Below are 20,887 nucleotides of genomic sequence, written 5' to 3'. Positions count from 1 at the left end.
AAATGAAGAATTGCAATGGATGAAATGAGGATTGAATGAGAAATTTCATAAAAAATGATCCTACGGGTGAAATGATGTGAAGAGATGTAACTCCACTTTTCAAATTCAAAAGCCACAAAGGAACCTCGAGATCCCAATGAGGAGGATAAAATAGTGGATACATAGAATGTGATGAATAATGAGAGAAAAAGAAGTGTGGTAGTAACCAAAATTGTTTGAGATTTGAAGGTCATGCAATGCAATGGATGAGATGAGGGATGTGGCATAATGAGGGAATGAAATGTGATAAGAGGAAATAGTAATTGAAACTGTTTGAGATTCAAAGGTCATGCAATGCAATATGTGGAATGAATACTATGGGATAATGAAGTGTGATGCATGGTGGTGGTGTTGTGATGAGACAAAGTCCACAATAGTTGAGTGTTAAAATCTCGCCTCGATGTTGATATTGTTGTCTACCATTTGATAACCAATCCAGAATTGTGTTGTCAATTTTTTGAATGATGTTGTGTAGTTTTTCTTGTGCAGTCTTGATTTATGTGCCAACCATTTGTTTTTAAGGTACCCAAGATGAAATGCAAACTAGATGAATGCAGCTAATTGTCACTTTTTGTAAAGAGATGCAAATTAAATATCATCATTGAGCACCTAAATAAAAGTGACATAGCACAACCAACACTAGCTCAACTATGGTAATATGGTTACCATATCACGCCAAGAATTACGAAAAGTAATAATGTACATGAAAGGTAGGACAACCATTAAGAACATAAGTTGTATCCATAGTAAATGAAAATAAGCAGGCAATCAAACACATGTCAAATAAAGAACCTCACCTAAGATATCATACAAAACTAGTTGAGGTACACATGACCATCTAGACGAGAGGAGGCACTTACAAGTGGACACCAGTAATGCATAAAATCAAAGGATCACTAAAGCAAAACAGTGGAAACCAAAGGAAAATAAAATATCATGGCATCATCTTGGTACCTCTAGTCAAGTACATCATCGAGGTACTAGAAGCTCATAACAGTAGAAAAACCATTATTTGTGGACTAGTGGTGCTAGCAATTGTGTGCAATAGTGTCAAGTATGCTCAATTCTTTCTAGAAGCAACTATTATAGAAGTCTAGTAACAAAGTGTGGGATGTGGTAGCTATAATTTAGCAGCAGGATCTGGTGATTGTGGCAGAAGACATGGATCGGTGGGGATTAGGGTGTTTGAATGTCAGAGGTGAGTGGAAAGTGTACATGGTGCTAGTGTGGTAGGATGTATAGAGTGAACGTGTGGCAAGGAAAATAAAGTGTAAGGTGTGGCGAGTGACAACTATAAGTAGATGAGGAATGTGTCCACAAAAAGAAGTGTGTTAAAGGAGATAGCACCGCTACTTAGTTATTTTGAAAGGTCCGATAAGTGGGTGGTTGAAAGCATGTCAGGCTCACCAAATTAGTCATAACAGGAGGGTGATGTTAGTTAGGGAGGATGGGTGAGACAAGAATGAAGGGAAAAATGCATTCAATAGACCTCCGAGGAACTGGTGTATTAGTCCAAACTTCAAGCGTTAGTTCATGAGTGGGGTGAATCAAGTCATGCAAGATTGATGCAAGCATAACCTAAGGGTTCGAGAGTCAAGGTGGAAGAAACACTATTGTCAACATTGATGATGTTGTCGAGGAGTGTAGCGCAACAAGCATTGCAGGTTGTACTAGGTGATGATCTGATGATGCAAGTAGAGAATGGTTCACTTGAGGTGATAAAGAGCATGTCAAAGGCAGTGCTAGAGGTTGGGGGTGGACTCTCTCAAGAATACCTCATGAAAATCTTAGAGAGTAGTAGAAGATGTCAATGTGGGTGAGGTGACGAGTGCAATAAGTCGATTGATTAGCCTTGGGATTCCAAGGAAAAAAGTCAACAAAAGAGGAGGAGGGTGGATTGAGTGTCATGGAGCCACAACTCGAGGCAATGGGAAAAACACAAGTGACAGGTGAAGTGGAGAATTTACAAAAAATGATGGTCACAAAGGGAGTTTGGGCAAAGAATGTGGAGCAAGAAGTCACATTTTTGTAGGGATTGATGGAGAAATCTCATGAAGATGGAGCACAAATAGAGGCAAGGTGGCTCTAGGTAGTGGTGAATTCATAACGGGCTTAAGCGCGATCATTGGAAGTGAAACTGCTAGTGGAATAGTCGTAAGGAAAGGGAAATGATGTGTGCTTGTGGGTGAAGTGATCACAAGTGCAAAGACTACAGGAGTTCTTGAGAATGGAACAAGTGGATTTGGAAAATGCACAGAATGAACTGGTGTTATTGAAAGCGTAGTTCGAGTCTTTTAGGGAGGCAATTACAAAATCAAACACTTTGTCGTTGTAGTTGCAAGAGTTGTTAGCATTGAGCAAGTCAAAGGTGAGGTAATTAAAACAATGATTGAGTGAAGTGAAAATAGATGTGAAGTGCTAGAGAATGGTGACTTGGCAAATGCAACAGGAATGAGATGTGGCCCAATGAGTGATCATTGTAGCTGGTATAAATAAGCTAGTGGAAAATGTGTTCATGGATATGCAATGGATTGTGAAATACACTAGGAAGCTACCTATTATATGGAGCTTTATCATCAGTGACTCCCCAATGAGAAGTGATGAGAGACATAGTTTGTAGATAGTGAATTTACACAATTGTTGAACACCCAATTACGTGGTGGGAGATTTTTTATTCCCATGGATGTTGTGTAGGTGTGAAGAGGATTGATGCCAAGGGCCTCATCTTCTCAGACTGGGTATGTGGAAATGCCCCTAATCGAACATCATATCTTACCACCTCCCCAAGGGAGGCCATAATAACTGATCCACCAGATGTTATTTTGAATGTAATATTGTCATTTTCATCATAATAGAATAAAAAAGTGTGTTTTTTTCATGGCAAGCAAAAGGGGTATTTGTGGCTCATGTTAATGAACAATGGGATTAAAAATGTCAGATAAATATTGTCATTTCTGTTTTTGATATTTTGTGGATATGTTTTGGATGTTTTTGGTATTTATGGGAATATTTGGATTTTTTTGAAATGTTTTGAGAATATTTGGATGTTTTTAAATTTTTTGGAAGGTTGTCAATATACATAAAAGTGAGAAAAATGGGATATTTAGAGGAAGATTGACCTTCACTTATGTGTGGGAACCAAATGTCAATGTGGGCTCTCAATAAAAGATGAGTACAAACTTGTGTGATATTTTGAGAGCTATGGTGCTCAAGGTGGAAAAAGAAGGAAGTGTTGTTCCATGAATTGCAAGGCACAATTCTATATAGCCTTTGCAAACAAGCTGGGAGCCAAAGTTTAAATTATTCTCTAGGTGTGTGTCAAGACAAACACTTACGGGGCCTGTGAAAGGCAATTGGGCCTATGGGAGGTTGTGATGGCCAAAAAAGGCACTAGAGGGGCCTTAGAAAAGGTTTTTGAGCCCGAAAAGGTGAAATAGGGCTTTGAAAAAGGCGTTTGGGTCCTAAAAAGATGAAATTGGGCCTTGAAAAAGGTGTTGGGACCTAAAAAGGGGCCCTAAAAAAGGTATTTGGGGCTTGGAAAGGTGTTATGGGACCCTAAAAAAGGTGTTTGGGCCTCAAAAAGCACTATAGGGCCCTTAAAAAATGCATTGGAGGCCTTGAAAAAGGTACTGGGGGCTGGAAGTGGCATGTGAGGACCTTGCAGTCTCTCAAACGTATGCTTACTTATTCTAAGCCACTGTTAAATGACAATGAAAGAGTCTGACAGATATTTTGGCCTTTTGGGATAGCATTGATATTTTTTTTGAAAGGTTGTTGGATCGATCATGGTCTCTACAACATAAATAAGACTGAGAATCCATTGGGAGTTGTTGTTCTTGACCAGAGGAAAGAAAAGGGACTCTATCGTAACCTTTTTTGCTATCTGCATTGTGCTAGACTTTCCAAAGCCTAGCAAGATGTTTCAAGACATAACTACATTTCTTCTTAATAAATGGATGCTCTTGTATATTTTTTTTGGTGAAGGCAATAGGGCAATAAAATATGCCATAAAATATTTAAATATTTTTCAATATAGTGGGCCTCACCATTGATTTCATATAAAACTGGTCGAGGTATGGAAACCTATCCCGAAGGAGCATCAATTATAGATGGACACCAGCTCAACATGAAATCAATTGATAATCGGATTGAAAAATACAAAATTAATTTGTGCAAAATTAAATAGCCTATTTGGGATGAGCTCGTTATTGTTTGGCCTTAGTTTTGGGTTATTCTTGACATTTTTGAGATTATTGAGTATTTTTTATGACTTTTGATATTTTTTGAGAATATTTGACAAGTTTTGATAAAAATTGAATGTTTTTGACAAATTTTTAATGTTTTTGGTAATTTTTTTTATAATTTTGGAATTTTTTTTGACAATTTTTTTATCATTTAAAAAAATTCTTAACAATTTTTCAATTTTTTTAATCATTTTTGCATGGTTTTCACAATTTTTGATAATTTTTTAATATTTTTGACAAGTTTTGATCATTTTTTAATGTCTATGACAAGTTTTGATAAAAAAAATTAATGTTTTTGACAAGTTTTGATATTTTTTTAATATTTTTGACAAGTTTTGATCTAGTGGTAGGAAAAGGAGGAGGTGGATGAGATTTGTTGGAATATGGAGATATTGGGGCCCTGTTGGAGCACATAAAGAGTCAGGGAGACCAAAATTGGGCTAAGACGGCTAAAAGTGGACTAAAAGAGCTACAGTTAAGATAATGGAGGCAAAAAAAGATTTTTGGGACTTCAAATGGACTTTATGAAGGCTAAAATGGATGTCGAGAACTATTGGTCATGGTAGATATTTGAGATGTGAACTGATTTTCTTCCAATTCATGTCTATGATATCTTAGAACATAATCGGACTCCATGTTTCCTCTGAGTTGCCTGTCTTCCCTTTGTTGTTGTTTTGCTGATTGTCTCCACTAATGTGAACTATGTCTCATGTCAAGAAACCACTGAACTATAACCCACTAGTGGTTTTCAATTGGGAATGTGTGAAATTAACTCAATTGTGCTAGGTAGCGAGACGAGATGGAGTGAAAAGGCCACAAACAAGCAAAATTTGTCTTAGAGAGGGTTGTTTGGGCCATGTCCTATTGTAGTTTTGCATTGAAATACTTGCATTGTTTAAGGAAGTCCAAAGGTGTTATCTCTCCCTCTTTTAAACCAAAGGTGGCATTTTGTATTCCTTTTAAACCCAAGGTGGTAATTCTCCATCCTTTTATACTAGTTTTTTTTTTTTTTGTATGTTTTCTCATTTTTTTGGATTTTTGGTTATTTGATATTTTTGGATTTTTTCAATAATGAGGTGTTTCCTCCAAGCTCTAGACATAGAACTGCTTGAGATGGATGTTGTTGATGGGTTCCTGCTAGTCCTTCTCCATCACAATCTAAAAGTCTATAAGTGCCAGTCCTAAAGGATTGTGTGATAATATAAGGACCAATCCAATTGGCCTCCCATTTTCCTTTCTTTTCCCTAGCTACCTAATTTTTAGGGTTTTCTCTGAGGACTAAGTCTCTAATTTGAAAGACACAAGATTTTACCTTTTGTTGTAGTATCTAGACAACCTATTCTAATACACTTTGAGATGCTCATGTGTTGTACATTGATGTTCTTCTAAGAGTTCTAGCTCTCTAAATGGGCCACTCTATAGTCTTCATCTGATAGGATATCACAGAGGATAACTCTCAAAGATGGAATCTCAACCTCTAACAAAAGAATGGCCTCACTACCATAGACCAAGGAGAAATGAGTGGCACCTGTAGGCATTCAAACACTTGTCCTATAGGCCCATAAGGAAGGATTTAGCTATAAATTCCAATCTCTATCAGTATCATTAATGATTCACTTGAAAATTTTGATGATGTTCTTGTTGGTGGCCTCTGCTTGGCCATTTCCTTGGGGATAATAGATTGACAATGAATGGTGTATAATTTGAAACTTCTCACAAAAATTGTCAACTATTTTATTTTTAAAATACAAGGCATTATCTGTTAGGATAGCATGAGGTATGCCAAACTGACAAATGATATGGTTCAATATGAATGAAGATATTTGTTTTTTGGTAGAGTCTACAAGTGGTGTCACTTCAACCCACTTGGTGAAATATTCAGTTGTAGTGATGATCCATTTATGTTCATCGGAGGAAGGTGGGTGGATTGCACCGATCAAATCAAAACCCCACTAATAGAAAGGCCATGGTGTAGCCAAAGGGTTGAGCTCTTGTGTTGGTGCATGAATAAGATTGCCATGGATTTGACATTTTTCATAAGCTTTTACATAGTGAATAGAATCCTTTTCCATTGTTGGACAGAAATAGCTCATTCTGAGAATCTTCTTTGCTAATGAGAATCCGCTGGAATGTGACCCAAAAATACCTATGTGAACCTCTCACAGAGTGACCCTAGACTGATCCTTCACAAAAAACATAAATAAGTATCGTCGAGACCTTTCGTATATAATGTACCAACCACCAAAGTGTAATGCAAGTTCTGTCAGATGAAGTTGCATTTTTGGTTTTATGAGAGATCAAAAGGGATAGTGTTATCACAGAAATAGGTGGTAATAGAGTCATACCAAGGGGAGTTTAGGATGTTTAAATGGAAAATGATGTGGGATTGGGGTTGAATAAATGTAGGTTGAACCATCTCTTCCAATAAGAACTCATATCGTCGATGTTGATATGGTAGCTGAAGTAAGGAAGCCAGCGTGGCCATGGCATCTGCTGCCTTATTCGTGTTTCTAGGAATTTTTTCAAAAGTGATATGCACAAAGAATTCCTTAAGCATATCAACCATATGCTTGTAAGGTAACAATTTCTCATCTTTGGTTTGATACATGTTTGTGACTTGATTGATGACCAGTTGAGAATCCCCATAGACTTCAAGTGTTGTTAACCTCGAATCTAAGGCTAGCTTGAGACCCAAAACCAAGGCTTCATATTATGTCATATTGTTGGTGCATGGGAAGAGCAGTTTTTAAGACTTTGGGATAGTGACACCTAGAGGTGTGATGAATAATATGCCGACACTAGAACCATGGTGTGTGTAAGAACCATCAAAGTAAAACTTTCATATGACCGGTTCTGTCTGGAGAATGTGTGTTTGGAAAGTCTGCCAAGATAGGGTTTGAGATTTCTATGGGTGCATCTACCAATTGATCTACAATGGCTTGTCCCTTTATAGCTTTCCTATCAATGCACTCAGTGTCAAACTCACTCAGGATCATTACCCATTTGGCCAATCTGCCTATTAATGTTGTCTTGTTGAGAAGATATTTGAGAGGGTAAATTTTTTATATGAGTTTAACTTTGTGTGTTAGAAGACAGTGATGTAGTTTTTGTGAACCAAAAACTATGGCCAAGAAAGCTTTCTTAGTAAAAGTGTAATTTAGCTCATAATTGACCAGGGTACGACTGATGTAATAAATAGCTCTTTCTTTGCCTTGATCATTTTCTTGCACCAAGAGGCTCCTATTGATTTTTTTGTTAGAGAGATATAGAGAAACAAAGGTTTGTGCAACATCAGAGGTATTGACACAAGTGGATTCATCAGGTAGTTTTTAAGAAGATCAAAGGCCTTCTAACACTGACCATCCCACTTGAAAATTATATATGGAGGAGATGGGTGAAAGATACACACTTTTTTGTTAACTAGGCTATGAAGCAATGAATTGACTAAAGTCTCCCTTGGAGAGAGTGTAGTTCGCTTAGGTTCTTAGGAGGTAGCAAGTTGATAATGTCTTGTACCTTTTCAGGATCAACCTTGATTCCTTTGGCTAAGATAATGTACCCTAAGAGCTTTTTGGATTCCATGGAAAAATCACATTTCTTAGGATTTAATCTAACTTTGAAGGTTTCTAAGCAGGTGAATATCTTATCTAAGATAGGAAGATGATCTTCTTGGGTATGAGATTTGGCAAGAAGATCATCTACATAATATTCCATAGAAGTGTGCATCATATCATGGAAAATGGTGGTCATGGCCCACTGATAGGCAGCCTATGCATTCTTAAGCCCAAAAGGCATGACATTCTAATAGAACATGCCCCATGCACAAGTAAAAGTTATCTTTTCTTGGTCCTTCGGTGCTATTCTAATTTGGTTGTATCCTGAAAAACCATACATAAGGGAGAACATGGAATGTCTTATTGTTAAGTCCACAATTGTGTCAATATTTGGAAGGGCAAAATCATCTTTATGACATGCTTTATTGACATCACAGAAGTCAATACAGATTTGTATGTTGCCATCTTTCTTTGAGATAGGTACAATATATGATATCCATGATGCATAGGCCAATGATCTAATGAAGTTGATACTAATAAATTTCTCCAATTCTATTTTGACCAATAATGCTATGTGAGAATGCATTTTCCTGAGTTTTTGTTTAATGGGCTTAGCATCCAGAGAAATGTTGAGATGGTGGAGGATTAGATTTGGATCTAACCCTAGTATATCAGTGTAGGACCATGCAAAATTTATCTTCCTTTCTTTGAAAAGTAAATAAATTCTCTTCTTTCCTATGTAGTGAAGGACTATGCCAAATGAATTATCCTAGGGTCTTATTATGTTCCAATGTTGACTTTTTTTCTGTGGGTTCAATCAAAACAGATGACCTTTCCTTTGAATGTTCAAGTAAGGTATCAATCATCTCATCTGTGGGTGCCACAGTTGGGTTTTCACTATTGGATGCATAATTTCTATTTGTTTCAATTTTTTTCTCAAGACTAGCCACTGGGTAGTTCGGTCATTAGTTTTTTGATGTGTTTGGCCCTTTCTCGTATGATTGAGATGATTGATATCAGACCCATCCATATGTTTTTCTCTCATTCTCTGTGAATGATATGGTTCAACCATGCTAAGGTATACAAAAATATCTTGGTCAATGTCAAAATTTGGGATGTTGTGAGGTTCGATTTTGTCCCAATTGATGAGCTTGAGATGAATTAAGGATAGTGACTCATCGTGTGGATGGGATTTAGCAGGGTTCAAAGACATGACCTTGTTTGATGATTCATATATTGTATCGGTTATATCTATAATGTGTGCCTCATCTAAAGTGTTTGGGAAAGTAGAGCTTGTGAGTTGCTCATGATACTCATCTTTGACCTCTACTGGAAAGAAGTTTGGAAATATTGTTTGAAACTAGAACCCATCATTAGGTTCACCATCCTCATGTGATGTAATTTCACATGTTTGTTCTATGTTCTCTTCTAAACCATGATGTTGTGTAATGACTCTTGATGGTGAAGTAAGATCTAGGTGAGAAGTAGATCCTTGTGCTATGGAACTGTTGGGTGCCAGAATGTGAAAAAAATTACATTCTTTATCATGAATAGATTCCTTAGATAACAAGTCAAATTCCCACTTGTTGGAATCATCACTATCTTCGTTATTAGGGGCATTCGTGGATGGTTCTCTTGTATGATGTAAATCAAAGAAGGATAGATTCATATTCTTAGCATCAATTGCTCTCTGGTTGTTGACATCCTTTTCTTTGGGTACCCACACCAAGGTGGAGGAGGAGGAATCACCATGTTTGGAACAAGATCTAGAAATGGATTTTTTTTCATTTCCTTGTTCTAGATATTCTACCCCTATTTTTGATTTGTCAGATCTGAACTATGTTATTAGGGGTTCAACAATACCTTTACCTTTCCCTAAAGGGTCGTTACCTGTGTATCCCATCTTCATTAGATCAAAGCCTTTTCCAAAAAGGTGAGGGGAGATCTCAATATTTTGTATCCACTTACTTGCTTCCTCTATGGAACTTGAAGATACACCACTTTCTTCAACAAAATATTCCTGATAAGGTCTAACGGTTGAAGATGGTTTGCCATGAGATCTTGGAGATAGTGGGGGATCAAATAATGAAACTAAATAATCTCCTACCCCTCTTCATTATAACTTACATTTATGATCAAAATCTTTCATCAAGCAATCCATTTCTCATAGTGTGATTGTTTAGATTCTTTTGATGATGATGGTGAAGGAGTGGAGGAACTGGAACAACCTATTTTCTCTTGACCCTTAGTTGATGTGGATAAGTAGTTGTTGTCTTGACCTGCAGATGTTGAGGTGTTTGCTAATGTTGATTGACTAACGACAGTTGTTGGAATGTTTATCTCTTCCCTATTGTGAGGGATGAGGGAGTTACTATATTGTGCATAGTCTTGATCTCCTAGTATAGTCACCTCTTGGCCCATGTAAGGAAATTTCAAGCATTGATGGTAAGTGGAGGGGACAAACTACATGTCATGGATCCATGGTCTATCTAGGAATATGTTGTATGTCAACTTTAAATCAAAGACTTGGCAAACAATTTCTTTTAGTACAAGGCCAACCCTTATTGGTAGAATGACCATGCCTTTAGAGGATCTCTCCTCATTATCATACACTTTAATCATGATTTTCAATTTGGGATCAACAACATCTTCTGTGTACCCTAGGGATTTTACCAAACTCAGAGTGAAAATATTTAGGCCTACTTTGCCGTCAACCAAAACTCTTTTGACTCTGTTTCTATGAATGAAGACCTCAATGTGTAATGAGGAGTTTTGTAGATGTATGACAAACATGTCATCTTGGGCTAAGAAGAATACACAATGGGGGGCGACAAGGTTAATTACGATATTTTGAAACCTATTAACATCAAGGTTGTTTGGCACTAAAGGTTTGGTAAGGATCTTTTTATATTTTGGTGATATTTGAAGCAATTCAAGGATGGAAATGTGGGAGGGAGTCTTCAATAACTGGTTGACTAGACTATATTTGGGTACAATGGAACTTGTGGTTGCATGATCTAAACTAGTTATTGGCCTTGGTAGAATGACTTTGGAGGATTGACCCTGGGTAACAATGTTTAATGACTACTTATTTTTATCTTTAATTGCAATGACATTTACAACAGTATCAAACCCTGAGATCATATTTATTGTGTTATCATAATTATGGGTGTAATTGATGTTATCCTTAGAGGATGTATGTTGGTTGGCTCTGGAGGATTCTCCCTTCTCGTGGTTCATGAAAGGGTTTTCGAAGGTCATGTGGTCTTCGTTATTTCAAAGATTGTTTACTTTGATAGTTCCATCATTAATTAGTTTTTGTATGGCCCTTCTAAAGGTGTAACAATTTTTGGTTAAATGCCCCCTATTTCGGTGGTAGGCACATAAGTGCTTGTCACTCCACCACTTAGGCTTAATTTGTGGTTCGTAGGGCTTGGCTTCTAGTAGGGTAATAAGTTTATCTACTAAAAGCATTTGCAATGTGCTTTCATAAGACACCTCGATGGGTATGTATTCTTTGGGCATGTTAGAAGACTGGTATTCTCTCAGGGGAGGAGCTTGATTATAGGTTGCTTGTTGATTGGAAGTTGGATTAGCTATGTTCCGTTGATAGAATGGACGAACATTTTCTTATTTGGGTAGGTTTTGTCTAGTATTCACATCAGTATTATTAATAGCTAGATATTGTTGGTTTAGATAAGGGTGAGGTTGTGATTTAATATGATTTGTCTCAACCATCCCATCATTGACCATGTTTTTGTTGTTGTTTCTCCACTATGACTTTTGTTTATCAGCTAACCGATTAGATGAGTTATGTGTCTGTGAGGAGTTATTCAAAAAACCTTTCCATCCTTTGATAGCTTAATGATGCCATTATTTATTAGGGTTTCTTCTACTTTAGCAACATTTTCTAAAGTAGTCTTAAAGTCTTTGGGCCCTTGAAGTTGGATCCAATAATTCATAGATTTTGAGAGACTATTGATGAATATGTTTGTCTTCTCCTTGTCTAGGATGTCTCAGTGGTATTTAGCAAAAGTATATCTCCACCTTTATAGGAAAATTTTAAAGTACTCTTCAAGGAGTTGCTTTATGTTACACAAATCAATCATTGTAACTTTTCTTTCAATATTGTATGAATATTGTGTAAACAAAACTGAGGCCAATTGATCAAATGACTTAATGTTGGAGGGTAGCTTAGAGAACCACTCCATGGCTTGTCGTCCTAGGCTTCCAAGAAACAATTGCATCAGGTAGGTCATGTCATGGACAAATTCCATGCTTAAAGTATAAAACAGTCTAAGATGATCTTGGGGATCGGATGTGCCAAAATACTTATCATATTTTTGTAGTTGTACATTTTGTGGAAAGGGTGTGAAGGTAGCACTTTTGTTGAAAGGGAAGGGACATACCTTTTCAAGTTTGAATTCGGTGGGTTGGATCTTCCCTCTTTCATTCTTTCCATTTCCAGTTGTAAATCTTGGAGTTTTTGTGTGACAACTTCCAAGGATGATCCTTCTTCATCTCACTTAAGGTTTGTTATGTCAAAATTAGACAGTAATTTGGCACCTTGTTGTGCCAATGATAGTAGGTATCATTCTTTATGATGTTCAATTATTTTTTCCATTATATCGACAAGCTCAGGATTTTGTTGGAAATCATCAATTTTGGTTTCAAGACTTCTTTCATCTCATAGGTTAGATGAACCCATTTTGTTAAAGGGTTTTGAGTTCTATTTAGACATGGATAATTCATGTGTGGTATTCAATGAGTGGTCAATGGGTGTAACAGGCTCAATGATGTTCATAGATTTGATCCTTGTTTTTTCTATCTGAGCACTTACTCGTATGGGTGATCTTTTAGGCTCTTTTTGTTTCGCAGCTATAGTGGTTTTATGCGGTGGCATGAGATGTGGATGAGACTCCTTTAATTTTTCTACATTTCAGTGGTATAAGGATTGATTTTAGATTGAAGTTTGTGGGAATACAAAGATAAGTTTCAACAGGAAAGTGTTTGGTAATGTTGATGATGACAAACTTAATTTTGTAAAGTCAAGTAAGGGATGAATGTGTGTGTCTATTTGTTTCTGACTTGATATGTGGAGTTGGAGCAATGATAAATATTGGATAAAAGATCTAATATTAGGTTGGAACAAGGCTTGCATCAAAGGTGGTGGTTAATGCAAAAATCCTCAGTTTTGTGGAATGTTGATAAAGGAAAAGGGTATTCAAATCTGTTGTTCGTTTATGAATATTGCAGGTGCAGATAGCCTCTATTTTAATGTTTTCCCTAAATGTGTTGTAGAAAGTTTTAAATGTGCTATTTTATGTGTCAGGCATTGTTTTGTAGGATATATGTCTTGTTTAAGTCTTCAAATGAACTATTGTTTTAGTCAAATGTGCTATTTTAGGAGGAAAATGCATCACAGAAAGGGTCAAATGTGTTGTTTGAAGTACTGAATGTGTTATTTCAGGGAAAACAACAATGTTTGTATTCAGTTTTACATCGGTTCACAATTGCATTTTCTGGAAGGACTATGATTTGAATTTTATTGATGTGTATTATAGCAAACACGTCCAAACACAACAATAAAAAAAATGACAATGAAATAAACTCGCACACACCTAGAAAATGAAAGAAATGGCTTCCTAACAGTGGTTGGCTAAAGCTGGTAACTATAGGGTTTTAGTGTTTGACCGATAATGTTTGAATTTACCTCTCTTGTAATGAAGAGCTTTTCACCAATGCTAAGGAGGTTTGGCATAATCTCTTGTGAGACTACTAGAGGAAGGCTATATTTCAAACACAATCGACTTGCATTCAATTGGGAATCCAAGATGGAAGACAATCCCTCTCACTGGCCCTACTAAGGAAAATCTCAGAAGGTAGCCCTTCTATGACTAAGTAATCTAGCTAGTAAAAAGTAGAAAAAGTAGAAATCAGAAGCAGGTTTGAGAGTTTGATCACTCTAAAAGAGTGAGAGCATATCCCTACTAATTTGATCTCCTTAAACATGACAAACAAATAGTGTTCAATTATGAGCCTTTACCTATGGAGAATGGGAGGTTCCTACTTAACTTTATGTGTTTGTTCATTCCTTGCTTGATTACCACTAACACTTACAAAAGGTTGGGCATTTTGATCAACTCAATGAGTTCAGAGCATAGGCCTACTTCTGGATAAATCAATGGAATCAAACTTTTTACTTAAACTAGGTTATAAATTTAGAAATGCCACAATCTAATTGAAAAGGATTGAGGCCTGCCTGATTCAATGCTAGCAAAAGCTAGGTGCATTTTTGAGTGTATTCATTCCCTTCTCACAGTTTTTTGTGATCTATGAATTCTTGTTAGCCCAGAAAAGATCTATAAACAACTGATAATTAGTTCTGCAAGTTAGATATGGTGATTTATAGCTCTGATCAGATGTGCTATAGAAAATGGCATATGCGTTATAAAAATGAGTAAATGTGCTATAATAACAATCAAATGTGTTATTTAAACTTTCAAATGGACTACAAAATCTAGCAAATGTGTTGTAATACAAAGAAAATGCATTAGAGAAAACTTCAAATGTGTTACAAAACAATTTAAATGCATTAAAAGACTATGCGAAAGTGCTAAAACAATGTTCAGAAGCATCAAAGTGTTAGAGGAGTCTCAGATTTGGTGTTTGTGAGCTCGAGAATGTCTTCAAAAGTTCATTGTTGTTGTAATGGATCTTTTGGAACATAGTAGAACCTAAAAGTTAGATTTTCACAAGAAACTAGTGAAAAATATAGATCTAGAAGAAAAAAATTGAAGATTAGTAAGAAAATTTAAAGAATAGAGAGGCTTTAAGACGAAGACCCATGGTGGGTGCCAATTTGTACACGATGGAATCGCATATTCATGAGACCTTAATGCATAATGATATTGAAGTAACAATGACCTATTCGAAACCCAAAAAATCATTGTCAAATGAGAACTCCATGAACATCCCATGTTTCCCTAACTACAACGTTGAGATTGCTCTTAGACCAGCATCTCAATGACAGTTCTAAAATGGGAGCATGTCATGAATGCAAATCTATCAAAGTATATGTTAGATCTATATGAAAATGCAAATTATGTGAAGATAATGATACTAGAATGCTAGGAACATGCGCATATGTAAACCTAAATGATACTAAATGCCATGAAATGAATGCTAAATGATATAAAAAATGACATGAACTTGCTATAATAACAATGCTAAAAATGATGATAACTCTAAATGTGCCTATAGTGCAGATGCCTAAAACTTGGGTCCTTTTGCTCTTGAATTTCCCTCTTATTTATAGGATTTAAGAAGGGGTTGGGATAAGGATCAGGATTTCACTTTTGATTAGAGGGTAATGGTGAAGCTGTAAATATCTCATAAGACACCAAGAGGAAGAGTCGAACAGACTTAGTTTGTGAGGATAAATGAAGATTTTTCAATTCTTTTAAAGGTAAAAAAGAGGATTTTCACTTTTGAGAGGATAAATGAATTTTGTTGATTTATTAAATGCTCCATTTATTTTCAACTTTTATCTTTTATTTTTTCCTTTTTATTTCATTTTATGATTTCATGAATTATTTTTCCTCTTTTTAAAGTGATTTAGGTCCTTTTTGATTTGATAGGTGATTTGATTGATTAATGACTTGATGTAACGATTAATTTGAAAGTTTGTTGTTTTCCTCTAATTTTATTATTAATTTATGTTGTTTGATCAAAATTTGTGTTGTTTTAGGTCTTTGCCAATATTGAGGTATCTATAATAACCAAAGTTGAAAAGACACTCATCAAACCAACATCACATACAAAAATCAACAACAAATACCAAGTACAAATCAAACATCAAAAACAAAAAAATATAACCATCTCCAAATCAATGTCAAGTATCAAAAGAACAATAACCAATAGATAAAAATTGTTATTAATAAAAGTAAACTACCAATCACTAACTCTAACAATAAAAAATACCACCAATGAATAATTTACATTCATTAATAAAAGTTAACTATCAACAATAACTTTCATCTAATTAATAAATAATATCTCACAATAAATACACCATCAAAAGTAATATCCAACAAGTACACCACCAATAAATACACCGCCAGAGGCAAATATAAAGAAATCTTAAAGGAGACTCGGGCTACATACTATGGAGTTTCATCACATGAGCCAACTCTAAGGTTACCTTATCAATCTCTTAAGACCCTGACCCCCTAGTGACTCTATACGGAACCACAATACCCTCTCGTGAAGATGAGGAAACTAGTCATACCTCTCAAGTTATCATCTCATTCTCATTCTTAGCCTATACAAGCACTCAAAGCATGGATGAGGAAAAATCTCTAGCTTGTCCTTTTAATCTATGTCAAGGCATGGAAGAGGAAAGTATTTTAATTACTATGTTATTACTTGTTACACAACTTACAATGAGTTATCCCGATAGCCACTTTGGGCTCTGACCTCCATTGCAAACCACTCTCATAGACATGCACCTAGACTACCTTCCCAAAATTCACAAACCACAATTGTGTCCCATACCACAAAAGTAATATTGATTGAAGATGGTTCCTTAACAAGCAACCCAAAAATAACATTGGCTCTCAAAATCCAAGTTCTCATAAATGCTCATCAAAAGAAATCTCAATTTAAATCATAAAGTATGTCATAACATCTAGTCAAATAATTATAAAAGAAATCTTGAAAACACTTATCGTGCACATCCTAACTTGGCCAACTAAACAACCCACAAAGACAACCCATCACAAAAATAAATATCACAAGACTATAAATAGAATATTTAAGAAAATATATAGTTTTCAGCCATATTATTTAATTCCACTATTTCCTTTTATTTAGTTTGAGCCATACAGATGTGTTTAAAAACAAATGAGGATATATAGGTGTTAACATAAAGTGTTATGTTAATATACTTATTTAAATCAATAAGTATTTGAATGTCAAATCTCTTTGTGCATATAAAATATCATGTAATATTATCATATTATTATTAAGAATGATCTTAAATTATGAATGATTCAATTAAGAACATAAGTATATATTATTAGATTAACTATTAATATCAATTTCAGTTCTAAAATAATAATTTGACTTCTATTTAAGTCCAATAATAATATTTATTTTTCCCTTAATTCATGATGCAACTAGAGATAACTCAAACTTGAAATTATAAATATAATTAAGTTGTCTACAATTTCTCTCATAATATTGAATATTCATAACTAGATGATTATATAGTGAACTCCACTATAGCTTCCCTTAAAATATAATTAAATCATAATTATATATCCACTTGTATTAATAAATATATAATAAGTTATATCCCACTAAATTTTTTAAAGTAATTGATATTAAAAATCCACTTATAAGTGTAATCAATTAAAAATGGTCATCTAGACTATGAGCCTCCTTTCTAGCATTTTTTCATAATTTATCCAATAGTTATTTTTGATCAAATCCTCAAAAATTCATTTATTTGATTATAACCTAGGGTATGACCACTTTATCCCAAGTTTATATTTAATTAGAACATGTCCCCCTTTTAATTAAATAAAATTCTCCACTCATTTTTTATCCTAAGTGTGCACACATAAAGCATTATTCTTATTTTAAAAATAAAATAAAAGACATTTTTGTCTACACGTGAATGCACAATTTTCTATATGAGAGGAATCATCTATTTTTGAAATAACTTTAATTCTCCTCCACACATTTCAAACCCTCTCAAAAGTCAACCATTAATTGTGAATGGTTGAGATGTTTGTGCACATGGATCACTCTCACTTTCAAACTCCACACTTGATTACATTCATTTTGCCTCTTAATCTCTACCGTCTATTTTTCTTTAAAAGAGAGGGCTCTCTCCTCATTCAAAAAATCTTAGTCTCTCATGCTATTGTTATGTTGCAAGTTTTCTTGGTAATTTTGGAGACTTGGAGCATTCTTGCATTTTTGCATTTTAGCTTAGCTCTCATTCTACTTACATTATGACATAATTTTTATCTTAGTTTCATTTATGTTTTAACTTAGGTCTCTTTGTTAACTTGCATTTCATTTTATTCTAGATTCTTGGATATTGGCACTTTTGCCTCTACTCTTTGAATCTCTCATTCTATGGTGCCCCTTGCAAGGGTTGCATAGTTTGGTTCATTTGAGAGCCATCATCTCATAGCCTTTGCATGTCATAGATAGAGAGTTATAAGCCATCTTTTGAGACTCCCTCTTCTATGGGTTCTCTCAAGAATAATGGTTTATAGAAATGTGACACTTTTATACACACAATAAGAAAATAAATAGTATTTAATTATTTATTTTCAAAATAAATAAATAATATATTTTTTAAATTAAATTAAAAAATTTAATTTTTGAAATTAATAATTAATCATAATAATAATAATTTTCTAAAATAACTATATTTAAAAATTATATTATATTTTTATAAGTATACAAATAGTATTTTCACATGCCTTTGATTTCTCAAATCATGCAACCATACTATACTTAGTTTTCTATCTTTGGTATATTTTTTTCACATGCATACATAAGTTTGGTTAGAACATGCTTTCCTCTAAATTAATCTTTTACTTTTTCAATAAATTCTGCAACCAAATTATTTTAGATATAAGAAGAATATTTATCTTTATTTTAAAAATTCATGATAATCACATGGTTATAATGACAAATTTAAAGTTGAAACCTTAGTTGTACAATTTTTTTTTTCTTCTAATTTTCTATAATCAAATTTTCCTTATATTAGAAAGGATTTTATAATAATACAATCATAATAATTTTCTAGATTTTTCTACAATTTTTTCTATCAAGTTTTCTTGATTAATAAGTTTTACTTTTTCAAAATCTACGACATAATTCTTTATCCAAAAATTAATACAATATATTAACAAGCATTATGCAAGTACTAAGGAAGATACAAAGTAGACGAATCTTTCAATAAAATTCTATAATGGGTCTTCAAACCCTACCTCAAAACTATAGCTAAAATATGAGACAATTTGTGAATGCATGCAAATCAAAACCCTTTGAAACTTTCAACAATTCTTTTGATACAATTATGAATTTTTCTTCCCTAACCCCATGTGTGTAGAAATGAGCGCAAATATCTTAATAAAGAGTTTGACTCTGCCTAGGGTTTATAGTTTTCAAACATGCAATAGGCACCTTCATTACAATAATCTACAAGACAAGCTGCAAACTATCACCCAGAGCTATCCTAAACAATATTCGGGCCTTTCTTAAATAGGCAATTTTGTGTTGCCCAAGAAGGTTCTAGATGCTCAAACTTAATATCTAGGGCCGCAAGACCATAACAATACATATAGAGTCAGCTTGAAATGTCCCTTTACTGGTTTTGTATGATATTTCACACCTCTAATCAGATCTTTAAGATCAAACAACTAATATCACAAAGATCCACCAAACTCTCGTTCTTGGGTCTCCCTGGAAACCTGCAAACTCTCGTTCTTGGGTCTCCTTCTCCACAGGTTTGGCAGCCTCTGAAGAATAACAAAGAATGAGTAAAATCAAGTTCTAAAATCAGCCCAAAATGCCTCCAAACCCCTTAAAAGAGGGCATAACCGTAACTCACGTCCAAGAGAGGTTAATGAAACATATTTTAATAATAATTTTCATTTATTAGTCCAAAGGTTTCCAAAGATTAACTTCCTTTTTTCGAAACTTCACTTTCTTGGGCCTGCCTGCCTTAGCAAAGATTATTATTTTTTAATTATTTGAAAAGGGGACATGACAAGTCCTCCCCTCCCAAAAATTGCTTGTCCTCAAGCAATGGCTAAACAATAAACCAATCAATCCACCTGGATCCCAAATGTAGTCATGAACTATACTACTACCAATTAACACAGGCTCCTGCAATATCCTCTGCAATATGACCAAGAGGAATCCATAATCAAACTAACAATTATAGCTCAACCAAACTCCAAAATCACCACTACCATAGTCAAAAACCCATGAGACACAAACTCTTAGAACATCAAAACCCAACTAGAGTGGACAAATCAAACTACCAACACAGTAAATACCATCAACGCATCCCACTGGCCTATATGGAATGTACAATCCAACTCTGCAACAATTGTGAACACTCTCGAATGAAACTGTACCAAGTATGGAGAATCCACACACTGTACAACTCCTGCAGTCAACACAACTCTGCAAATCTCCGGCCACTATCTCATAACCATAACTCCCATGCACTGCTGATGGTGAAAAGACATTACAAGATAAAGAGTAAGAAATGGAATCCAAACCAAATTTGTCTGCCATCAACTCCTCAAAACAAGGATCAAATGCTAACTGATGTACATACCCTGCAATATAATGTTGATTAAAAAAACCAACCTTAGTCAACAGCTCACCATGAACAAGTGATACAACCCACTGTGACTGATCAGTAGCTAAGTCAGGAGATGTCATAGCCAAAGGAGTAGAATCAATAACAACACCCACTGAAGCATCACTCCCAAACTCCTACTCTAAGTCACATATTATCAAGTTGTCAACTGCAGAACCTATCACCATGTCATGCCCATCACAACTCTCATCTTGAGGCATCAATCTGTCCCATAACTGATGATAAGCACTAGGAACCAAAGTACATCTCTGTATCATTATCTCATCAACATGGTCATCAAAGGTAAATTGATGAGCATACCTCATAGTGTAATGCCGATAGAATGTGCCAATCTCAGTCAGTGGCTCAGACTGTAATCCAGATGAAACTAACTGTAATTGATCATTAACCATGTTGGAACTGACTACTACCTCCGAAGATATCACCAAGGGAGTAGTATTACTAGCAGGAACCATGCCAACTTCCGACTCACCAACATCACACATGATCTTTGATACATCTCTAGTCTCCATGCCATCACTACTAGAGGCCACCACCATGTCAGGCATACAACAATCTGCTACAACACCCAACTCAACTGAACCTGACTCTAGTGGGAATGAACCTGATATGCCAATGTTAGTATCAAG

The sequence above is a fragment of the Cupressus sempervirens genome, chromosome 11 (genome assembly GCF_028749045.1).
Source record: "Cupressus sempervirens isolate cs-2001-9-10 chromosome 11, ASM2874904v1, whole genome shotgun sequence".
NCBI lineage: Eukaryota > Viridiplantae > Streptophyta > Pinopsida > Cupressales > Cupressaceae > Cupressus > Cupressus sempervirens.
This window is presented reverse-complemented; position numbering follows the sequence as displayed.